Source organism: Orycteropus afer, unplaced genomic scaffold (assembly GCF_000298275.1).
Source record: "Orycteropus afer afer isolate SDZICR_OR568_19922 unplaced genomic scaffold, OryAfe1.0 scaffold00871, whole genome shotgun sequence".
In the NCBI taxonomy this organism is placed as follows: Eukaryota; Metazoa; Chordata; class Mammalia; order Tubulidentata; family Orycteropodidae; genus Orycteropus; species Orycteropus afer.
The window spans coordinates 513,891-524,518 of NW_006922458.1; positions in this window are offsets into that span (position 1 = coordinate 513,891).

Here is a 10,628-nt window from a genome sequence, read left to right on the forward strand (position 1 = left end):
TCACAGAAGCAAAGCCCAAACCACACCCACTGCCGTGGAGTCCATTCTGACCCACAGCGCCCCTAGAGGACAGAGTGGAACTGCACCACAGGGTCTCCAAGGCTGTGGATCTTGCTGGAATCAGACTGCTGCACGTTTTCCTGTGAAGCGGCTGTGTCTTTGAACAGCTGGCCTTCCAGGTGGCAGCCAGACACTTAACCACTGCGCCACCAGGGCTCCTCCTTACGGGAAACAAAATAGTTCCCAAGGTGAAAGTAGTTCACAGTGGAAAAAACATGTTCTCCCGGGATCCTCCGCCTGCAAATGTCGCCTCATGTCTGCACTCGTCAGGATTACGCAAGTCAGGGGCAAAGTTTGCTCTAGGCCGTTCGCTAGCCTCAGGGAAGACTGTTGGTGGGGGGTGAGGGTGACTGGGGGCGTTCTTTAGTAGACTTCAGGGTGCAAAAAGTCTTTGTTTTTTCATTCAGATCAGTGAAGGGCGTACCTAATTGGATGGCGTCAAGGCACAGTGTCCCCGGGTTTCTCAGTGGGTGGCAGGAGGACTGTTCTGTGTGGCCCAACCCTTCACGACTGATCTCTGTGCTCTGCTCTCATGCTTACTGCCCGGTGAGGCTCCACCATGTCCTGTCCCTGATGATTTCTGTCCCCGCCTTGGGGCAGTGGTGGCTTCGTTTTAGAATCCTCAGCTGCCGTGCAGGAGATCAGGGCTGAGTTTCCACCAGTGCATCTCGCGGCCGCCACCACCCGTCTGTCAGCTCAGGCTTGGGTGGACCTTCCAGAGTAAGACAGACTAGGAAGAAAGACCTGGCAATCTGCTTCTGAAAATTAGCCAGTGAGAACCCTACAGATCCCAGCAGTGTGACCCCCAGCTGGCCCTGGGGATGGTGTGGGACGGGGCAGCGTTTTGGTCTGTGCTTGATGTTGTCGTGTGTCAGGGGCTGGTGGGACAACAGCTGCCGGCACCAAGCTCAGCTGCCTGTCACGGGGGCAGAGACTGTGGGCCTGCGCTTTGCAATGAAAGGACCTGAGCCCAGAGGCCACCGTTTGGGAACAGGTGGGAAGGCCAGGCTGATTGAGGCTGTCCCCCGCACAAGCTCGTGCCAATTCACGTTGCTTGGTTCTACAGTCAACGCCAATAGAAGCAGCAGTCAGGACATCAGACGATGTATAGTACTGGGCAAGTGGGCTGCAAAGGACCTCTTTCAAGTTCTTAAGAGCAAAGATGTCTCCTTGAGGACTAAGGTGTGCCTGACAAAAGCCATGGTATTTTCAGTCATCTCATATGCATGTGAGAGCTGGACGATGAATAAGGAAGACCGAAGAAGAGTTGATGCTTTTGAGTTGTGGTGCTGGCAGAGAATGCTGAAAGTACCATGGACTGCTGAAAGAACTAACAGATCTGTCCTGGAGGAAGTGCAGCCAGAATGCTCCTTGGAAGCAAGAATGGCCAGACTTCATCTCACCTAGTTGGTCATGTTGTCAGTAGGGACCATTCCCTGGAGAAGGATGTCATGCTTAGTAGGGTGGAGGGTCGACGAAAGATGGGGAGGCCCTCAATGAGATGGATTGACACGGTGGCTGCGATGATGGGCTCAAGTACAGCAGGGATTGTGGGGCTGGCACGGGATCGGGCAGTTTTTCGTTCTGCTGTGCAAGGGGTCGCTGTGAGTCGGAGATGACTCAACGGCACCTAACAACAACACACTTTTACGTGTGCGAGGCAGTGGGTTCACACACACCTCAGTCATCAACATGACATCTTGGCTTCTTCCACCATAAAGAGGCTGCATCTATACCCTAGTGAGCTGAAACGGCCCCTTGGCATCCAACAGTCACATGCCTACTGTGTCAGGAATGACAGATTGAAGAGGGACAGCACTACATTCACAGGAGGGAAGAACGGGTCAGGGTCTGTTCTAAAATACAGACACTCTCAGTGATAGGTGAACAGCCACACGCCTGCCAGAGAGAGCAGTTCATATGCCTGTCATTCAGATTTCCGCACCAGCCACAGGTGCCAAAGACCGAGACATGCAGGAGCCTCATGAACTACTGCAGCCTGAAATTGACCGCACATGCAACCAAGACGTCACATTTCCTTAATTGTAGTGAATGTAAATTTCCAATTCAATGGCCACACGAGGCTGGTGGCTGCCATATTAGACAGTTGGGTCCATGCTGGGTCCTCCTCGTCTAAGTACTTACCGGAAGCAGGTGCAGCTCAGGAAAGCAGTGGCCGGGCTCCCCCTAGAACTCCGTCCCTATACTGAGGTGGTATCTCTACGGAAGTAGATTGCCCAGTCTTCCTTCCCAGGAGTGGCTGGCGGGTTTGAACCACCAGCCTTCTTGTTAGCAGTCAGATACCTTAGGCACTCCACCACCAGAGCTCCTTGAAATGTGTGTTGGAATCCTAACACCTGCCCTGTGGGTGTGAGCCTGTCCAGAAGCAGGTGTTTTCTTGGCTCTCCATCTAATCCCTTCTGAATTGTACAAAGACACACGCCGGGAGACAGACACCGCGTGAGGGTCATGCAGGAACCAAGGCACGCCAGGGACGCAGCAGGAAAGGACCCTGACCTGGACTTCAGCCTTCGGAGCTGTGAGAGAGTAAAGTTGTTTCCTTTAGAGCCACCCACTTTGTGGTGTTTGTGTTACAGCAACACAAAGAGATGGGGGCACCCACTCTGTGACCCAGTGACACTCTTCCAACCACTGTTCCATGAATTCTGAACCAGCATGGATGGTGGTGGTGGAGGTGGTAGAGATGGTAGAGGTGGCAGAGGTGGAGGTGGTAGAGGTAGTGGTGGTGGTGCAGGTGGTGGTGGTGGTGGAGGTGGTGGAAGTGGTGGTGGTGGAGGTGTTGGAGGTGGTAGTGATGGTGGTGGAGGTGTTGGAGGTGGTAGTGATGGTGGTGGTGGAGGATAGTGGAGGTGGTAGTGGTAATGGTGGATATGGTAGTGGTAATGGTGGATATGGTGGAGATGATGGTAATAGAGGTAGTGGTGGAGGAGGTAGAGGTGGTGGAGGTGGTAGATGTGGTGGAGGAGGTGATGGTTGGGGTGGTGGAGGTGGTGGTGCAGGTGGTGCAGGTGCTGGGAGGTGGTGGTGGTGTTGGAGGTGGTGGAGGTGGAGGTGGGGGTGGCGGTGGAGGTGTTGGTGGTGGTGGGGAGAAAGGAGGTGGGGCCAGAGGAGACACATAGCCAGAGTTTAAGAAGAAAATTTAGCTTCAATATAATGTTCAAATCATTGAGGTTACCCATGCTGGCAATAAAACAGACTATCAATGATCAGTCAGGGACAAAATATGCCCTAGGGTGGAGTGGGCCAGATGTCAAAATGAACTAGGGAAGGGGTGAGCAGGGCCTGATGGCAGCATTCCCAGGAAGGAGTCCAGATCCGCATCAGCTGCCTTCCCCAGAACGCTCCCTACCTGCCCCACTGTTCACACCCAGGCTACCCTCGCAGCTCCTCGCACCTTCACCAGGGTGCCGTGAACCTCCATGGCAGCTGCTAGTGGTAACTGAGAAAACATGTTCCCCCTGAGGGTCCCAGTGACACTTTCATCCACCCTACTGCCATCAGCCACTCCTCAGAAGGAAGGTTGGGCAATCTACTTCTGTAGTGGTAATGCCTCAGAAACCCGAGGAGGCATATAACATAACACTGCCATCAAGTTGATTCTGACTCATAGGGTTTCCAGGGCTTAAATCTTTATGGAAGTAGATTGCTTCCTCCTCCTCCCACAGAGCAGCTGGTTTGAACTGGCGATCTTCTGATTAGCAGACAAATGCCTTAACCACTGTCCCGCCAGAGCTCCTCCCTCCGCCCAGGCTCCAGGAAAATGCCCCAGAATAGCAGGCAGCCCCTGCCTCGCCACCGTCCAGAAAGTTTCAACGTGCCCTCGATTCCACCCAGAGATGCCCAACGCACATCCCTGTCACACACGGGTCACGTGTGTCCTGCGGTCTAGGACGGAGATTGAGGGTGGGGACAGCTGCTGGTGGTGAGCTGCAGATGAAAGAAGGTGTGTCTCAAAGTCATGCCAGGGGCCAGGCTGGGGACACCCGGCTTCAACTCAGACACTAGCCCAGGGAACCCCAGGGAGAGAGTGAAGGAATGGGGCCACACCTGTTAAGAGCCAGCCCTCCAAGCCAGGAGGGTGGACAAATGAAGGGGCACGGAGGAAGGGGAGAGACAAGAGTCAGCGAGGGGCCCGCCCACATTTCTGCGGCTGCGCACACGTGTGTCTCATGCAGCCTCCACGCGGAGGCAGGATCGTAAATGGAACCGACCATACAAAGGCCCTTGACTCCATCCCTTCGACCTGCTCCGCTCCTCTCCACCTTCAAGACCTCCTTTCCACCTCCACGACACAGTATAGAGTCCCTCGGCCCCGTCCCCTCCTCTCTACCTCCATGACCTCCTCTCCACCCCCATGGCCACAGTATAAAGTCCCTCAACTCTGTTCCCCTTAACCCCGTCCCCTCCTCTCCACCTCCAGGGCCACAGCCTTACCTGGCACACCTCACTCTTGCCTATAGGAGTTGACCATTCCTCCCTGATCTCCCCTTGAGCCCATCCACCGAGGTCTGCTAAGGGATGCCTGCTCCCTCCCTCTCGGGGTGATTTCAAAGTGGAAAGATGTTTTCTGATGTCAACACAGCGCGTGATCCCAACTTGTTAGTGGTGTGTTCTTGGTAGAAGCTGTGACCTTCAGCAGGTGTGAATTCCACGGTGGACAGGGCTTTCATTTCCCTAAGGCCCCCTCCAAACGTGCGTCCTTTGTCCCCCGTAGGTTTTTCTGTCGGACCACTGTTGTTTGTGCTGCAGGCAGTCCTGGGGACCCCGTGCAGAGCCCTGGCTGGGGTGCTGGCTGGATGGAGGAGCTGTTCTAACCGCTTAGCACAGCACACGTGGGGCCTTCACACTTTTCCTTCCGCTCAGTCAACAAGAAGGCCACGCTACGGCCTGTAGTTATGAGTTCGCTTGGAACGCGTGGAGGCTGGGAAGACAAGGGCTGTTGTGTGAGGCAGCAGAGCGAAAGAGGAGCAGGTATTGTTAGGGACCATTGAGCCGGCTCTGATTCACGGTGACCTTATGGAGAGGCAGTCCCCAGATGACAAAGTCTGTCGCTAAGCCCTTCTTTCAGTTGAAGTTGTACGTAAGTTGGAACGGTTCGGTAGCTCAGCAAGTCAAATGTTTGTCTTAGAATACAGTACTTTTCTATGAAAGAAACACATCTGGATACAATGTTGTTGTTGTTATTTGCTGACCAGTCGGCCTGATTCATAGCGACCCCTCCTTGGGTTTCCGAGGCAGCATCACTACGGAAGTAGGAATCTGGATACAATAGACATCTTTAATATAATACAACAGTAATAGTGATGATGTTGGGAGGTGTGTCACAATGACGCCTGTCCATTATTAAGAACCGTGGTGCCATGCTTGTAAATTTCAAAGCTGAGGGACTAGTGCAACCAAAAATGGTGGCTTCAGGCCGTGTGGATCAAATGCCAGTCTGACCAGGAAACTTCTGATTTGCTGTAAAGACACTTCAGTCTGTTTGTGAAAGTTTAACTGATTGCAAAACAAAGAGGGCAGGAATCAGGATTTCTGGCTTCGGATTGTGAAAAGCTTCCGTTTAGAGTGTTTACCTCTTGCTCAAGCAGTGTCTCCTGGACGTTAGGGAAGAGGGGGCGGTGGACAAGGTGCAGATAGAGCCTGTTCGCCGCTTGGGGCTCTGAACCATGACTGCTGCGATCAGGCCTTGGCTCCAAATGCTGGCTCCCAAGTCAGTTTTCCGCTCTCTGGGGTTTTCTAGCTCTTTGTAACTTTGTAACTAAGGGGAGAGCTCTGGTGGTGTAGTGCCTAAGGCATTTGCTAACCAGAAGGCTGGCGGTTCAAACCCCCCAGCCACTCCTCAGAAGGAAGAGTGGGCAATCTGCTTTCCTAGTGATACTGCCTCAGAAACCCAAGGAGGGGTCCTATGGATTCAAAGGCAGTGAGTTTGTTTTGGTTTGGAACTAAGATAAGAGACTAAGCTTGTTAAAATAAGAAGGCCACTGCAGCTGTAACAGCAAAATAGCCCAGGGCAGAATGCTTTGTTAAACAGTCAGGATGGAACCGGTAACAGACGTTGATGGGTGTTAAGAGCATGTTTAAGCTTGGTTGAGCTCGGTGTAGCTTCCTCCCTCTCCCCCACCTGGCTGCCAGCACAAATCCTGGGCGCACTGCACCCTTCCTCACCCTGAGGGCTCTGCCTGCCGTTTGCAGCAGGGCAGCATCTTGCAGGGATGTCTGTGGCTGTTTCTCATTTTGCCAAGTGTTTTTATTCCTTTAGGAAAACGTTGTAGTTCTAGTGGAGCGTGAGTCTGATGTTTCACCACGACAGTATGTACATCGAGTGTTTAGCGTAACAGGCTTCGTGGGACTGGTTTGTAACTACCGATTGCACTTGAGTTGGACATTCCTAACCCAGTGACCGCCTGCATCGCAGAAGGTTGCTGGGTCCTGCGGTACCCTCACGACTGTTACTGTGCTGGAGCCCATTCTTGCAGCCACCGTCAATCTGTCTCTTTGAGGGTCTCCCTGTTTTCTGTGATGCTGTAATTTACCAAGCCTCATGTTTGCAGGTGGGACCATTGTCTGGAGAAGGACACCATGCTTGGTGAAGTAGAGGGTCAGCAAAAACCAGGAAGATTCTCAACAAGATGGACTGACGCAGTGGCTGAAGAATGGGCTCTCACACGACAATGACTGTGAGGCTGGTGTGGGACCAGGCATCCCTTCCTTCTGTTGTACATGGGGTTGCTGGTAGAGTTGCCTCAGTGGTTCCTGTGCTGGTTAAGTTTGTGTGCCAACTCGGCTGGGCCTGGTTGAGTGGCTGGGCAGCTGGATGTAATATTCCCCATGATGAGACTGGTCATGAACTCCATGGTGGAATCTACTGTGAGCAGCTGAGTAGCTGCTTGGGGTATGGGGCCTGCTTCCTGTAGATGCATTACCCAGGGTTACTGCCAGGGGCCCCTAGAGCCCAGTTCCACGGGGGCAGCCACGGTTCTCAACCTCGAGTGACCCCACGGAAGCAGAGCTTTTAAACGGTCGTGGGTGAATCAATAAAGAGCAAGGCCATTCGGTACAAACAGCTTGTCAGGACGCCATTGATCTCTTCCCAGAGCCTTTGCCTTCCACCTCAGGGCCTGAGCAGAAAACAACTCTTAATTAACTTGTTTTCTTAAAATTGATGCCAAGGAAAACAAGACCCAGAGACCTTTGCAGGACTCCTACCTGGTCCAAGATTTTTATCTAGGAGATAAACCGTATCTCATGCCTCAGAGCTCCTTGCAAAGGGAAACAAAAAGCAGCACAGATCTGATCCCCTTCCACCAATCCCACCCGTGTAAGGACGTCCTGCTCCAGGTGGCCTGACCACACAGACTGAGACCCCAGCCAAGTTCCTGTTCTGTCTCCTCCCGCTAGTTGCCTGCAGCATTTTCTTACCCCATCCCTACCCTCCCGTTGACCCGTGCCCAATCGGTTTGGACTATGTCCTTGACTAACCTGTATATAGCACAACCTGAAAAACTCACCCCTCGGTGGCCATGACGTTGCACACCGGATCACATTCACGAGCCTAAAACCAAAAAAACCAAACTCACTGCTGTTGAGTCCGATCCGACTCATAGCAGCCCCTCCTTGGGTTTCTGAGGCAATATCACTACAGAAGTAGATTGCCCAACCTTCCTTTCAAGGAGTGGCTGTTGGGTTTGAACTGCCAGGCTTGTGGTTAGCAGTCAAATGCCTTAGATACTATGCCACCAGAGCTCCCATAAAAGACAGTAGTTAAAGCAAATGGAAGAAATGACAAGATTTAAAGAAAAAAAAAAAAAAACCTGAACAGATTTCAAAAGGCAGCTCAAGAGGATGAAGTAATGAAATGTGCAAAGACCTGGAGTTAGAAAACCAAAAGGGAAGAACACGCTCGGCATTTCTCAAGCTGAAAGAACTGAAGGAAAATTCCAGCCTCAACATGCAATACTGAAATATTCTATGGGCAAAATACTGACTGAGGCAGGAAGCATCAGGAGAAGATGGAAGGAATACCCAGAATCACTGTACCAAAAAGAATTGGTTGATGTTCATCCGTTTCAGGAGGTGGCATATGATCAAGAACTGATGGTACTGAAGGAAGAAGTCAAAGCTGCACTGAAGGAATTGGGGAAAGACAAGGCTCCAGGAATTGACGGAACACCCATTGAGATGTTTCAACAAATGGATGCAGTGCTGGAGGCACTTACTCATCTATGCCAAGAAATGTAGAAGACAGCTACCTGGCCAACTGACTGGAAGAGATCCATATTTGTACCCATTCCAAAGAAAGGTGATCCCACAGAATGTGGAAAGTATAGAACAGTATCATTAATATCACATGCAAGTCAAATTTTGCTGAAGATAATTCAAAACTGGATGTAGCAGCATATTTACAGGGAACTGCCAGAAATGCAAACTGGATTCAGATGAGGATGTAGAATGACCCATCTCATTGCTGAGGTCAGCTGGCTCTTCGCTGAAAATAAAGAGTTCCAGAAAGATGTTTACCTATGTTTTACTGACTATGCAAAGGCATTTGACTGTGTGGATCATAACAAATTACATTACAGAAAATGGGAATTTCAGAACACTTAATTGTGCTGATGAGGAGCCTGTATGTAGATCAGGAGGCTGTGGTTGGAAGACAACACGGCGATTGTGGTGGTTGTGTGTCAGCGTGGCTGGGCCTGGTTGAATGGCTGGGCAGCTGGAGGTAGTGACTCCCCATGGTGATATCAGCAATCAACTCCATGGTGGAATCTACTGGAGCAGCTTTAGGGATGTGGTCTGCCTCCAGCATATGAGCAGTAGCTTTGAGGATGGTCTTCAGCCTTTTGGCGCGCTTGACCCTGCATGTAGCCAAGTCGTTGTTCAGCAGCCAGCCATGCCCTGCCAAACTTGGGACTTTTTCTGGACTTGAAGCAGTGTTGTTTGTAGCGTTGGGACTGTGCCCTTTCATTTGTCAACCTTGGGCTTGCCAGCCTCAGCAGCCAGCAGCTGTCTGAGTGAAAGGGCTCTAGCTTCAGTGGGCCGGGAGCAGGAGGTAGAGCTGAAGCCCAAGGTGGAAGGGCTTTCACCCAGCCCCTAGAGCCTGGCACTTTGAACTTGGATGTAAAGCCTCCAAGCTGTAAGAAAATAAACTGTTAAAGCCATCCCATTGGTGGTAGATTTCTGTCAGAGCGGCACCAGGAACCAAAACTATAGCCGCGTGGTCGTTGTTATCCAAGGATTCCAAACACTGTCCCCAAGTCACAGTTGCTGTTCCCGCCACGACCGCACGCGGGATGCTAACTTGGAACGACCCCGGCCCCGGCCATAGGTTCGCATCAGTAGCTCCGGGCTGGGCCCCGGAATCCGCTTGTGAAACAAACATCCCAGGGGTCCCCACGGAGGGAGGTCCGCGCTCACACTGAGGCTCTCTGCGCGGAAACATCGCCAGAGGCCCCCAGCAGGACAGGACAGGTGGGCGAGCCCGTGCCGGGAGGCGGGGAAAGCATCCCAAGCGCCTCACCCCCGGCGCAGCTTCCGCGCACGCGTCCTGCGTATCCAGGACGATGGGCGGTCGGCGCACAGCGATCACGTCAGGGGCGGGCCCGCCGTTCCGGCCACACCCACAGGGGGACGGCGGCGAGAGGCGGAGGCGGGAGCTCTTAAGGCTACCTCGGCCTCGGGGTCAGTCGAACGTCCGAGCGGAGTCCTCTGAGTGCGTGCTGTGCGCGCTGAGCGGTGCCGGACGCCTGGAGGGCGCGACCCGAGGACGAGCCGGAGTTAGTCGGGGGAGCGGGGATGTGTGTCGGCGGGACCCGGGAAGCGGGGACGCGGGCGGCGCTGCTGGTGCAGAAGTCCAGGCGGAGGGGGCGCTGCAGGTGCCGAGGCCCCGGGGCGCCGGGGAAGCGGGAGGCGCTGCTGCCGTGCTGTGCAGCGGGGGCGTAGGGCTGAGACAGGAGGTGACAGTCAGCGCGACAGGCATTCCCACGTGTGCTTGGTGTCGCTGGCAACTTCCAACTCGGGGCGCGGGGTGGGGGATGGGGCGATCCGACCTGCGTTTGAGAGTCTCCTCTGATCACAGGAAGTGTGGGCGGCTCTTTCCCTGTCAATGCTGTTGACAGACCGTCCCTGGTGCCAGAAACTCTTCCTGGAGCGTTAGTTCATTAACCAGCGCCATGGCCTGGGTACTGGGTGAGCGGCAATGTTCTTATGGGCCCTGAGGACGGAGAGCCGAAGTAACTTGCAAGTCAGCCAGCGGATGAGCGCTGATGTGGGCAGCCGAACGCAGGAAGCCTGACTTTGGAAGCATCCAGGCCCTAAGGACATGGGAGCTAGAGGGCGGGGGCATGAGAGTCTAGAAGACGACGGGAGGAGAGCGGAGAGGAGGAAGGCGGTTCTGGACTGGCCTGTGCTCAGACGTCACGGGGGTGGGGCCGCAGCCGGGACCCCCACAAGATGCAGCTTCTCCTTTGGATTTTAGAGCCTGTGCTTCTGGACATTTCATCCTAGGTGGCAGGTGTGGTTTTTAAATTTATTAACTGCTCTGTTGA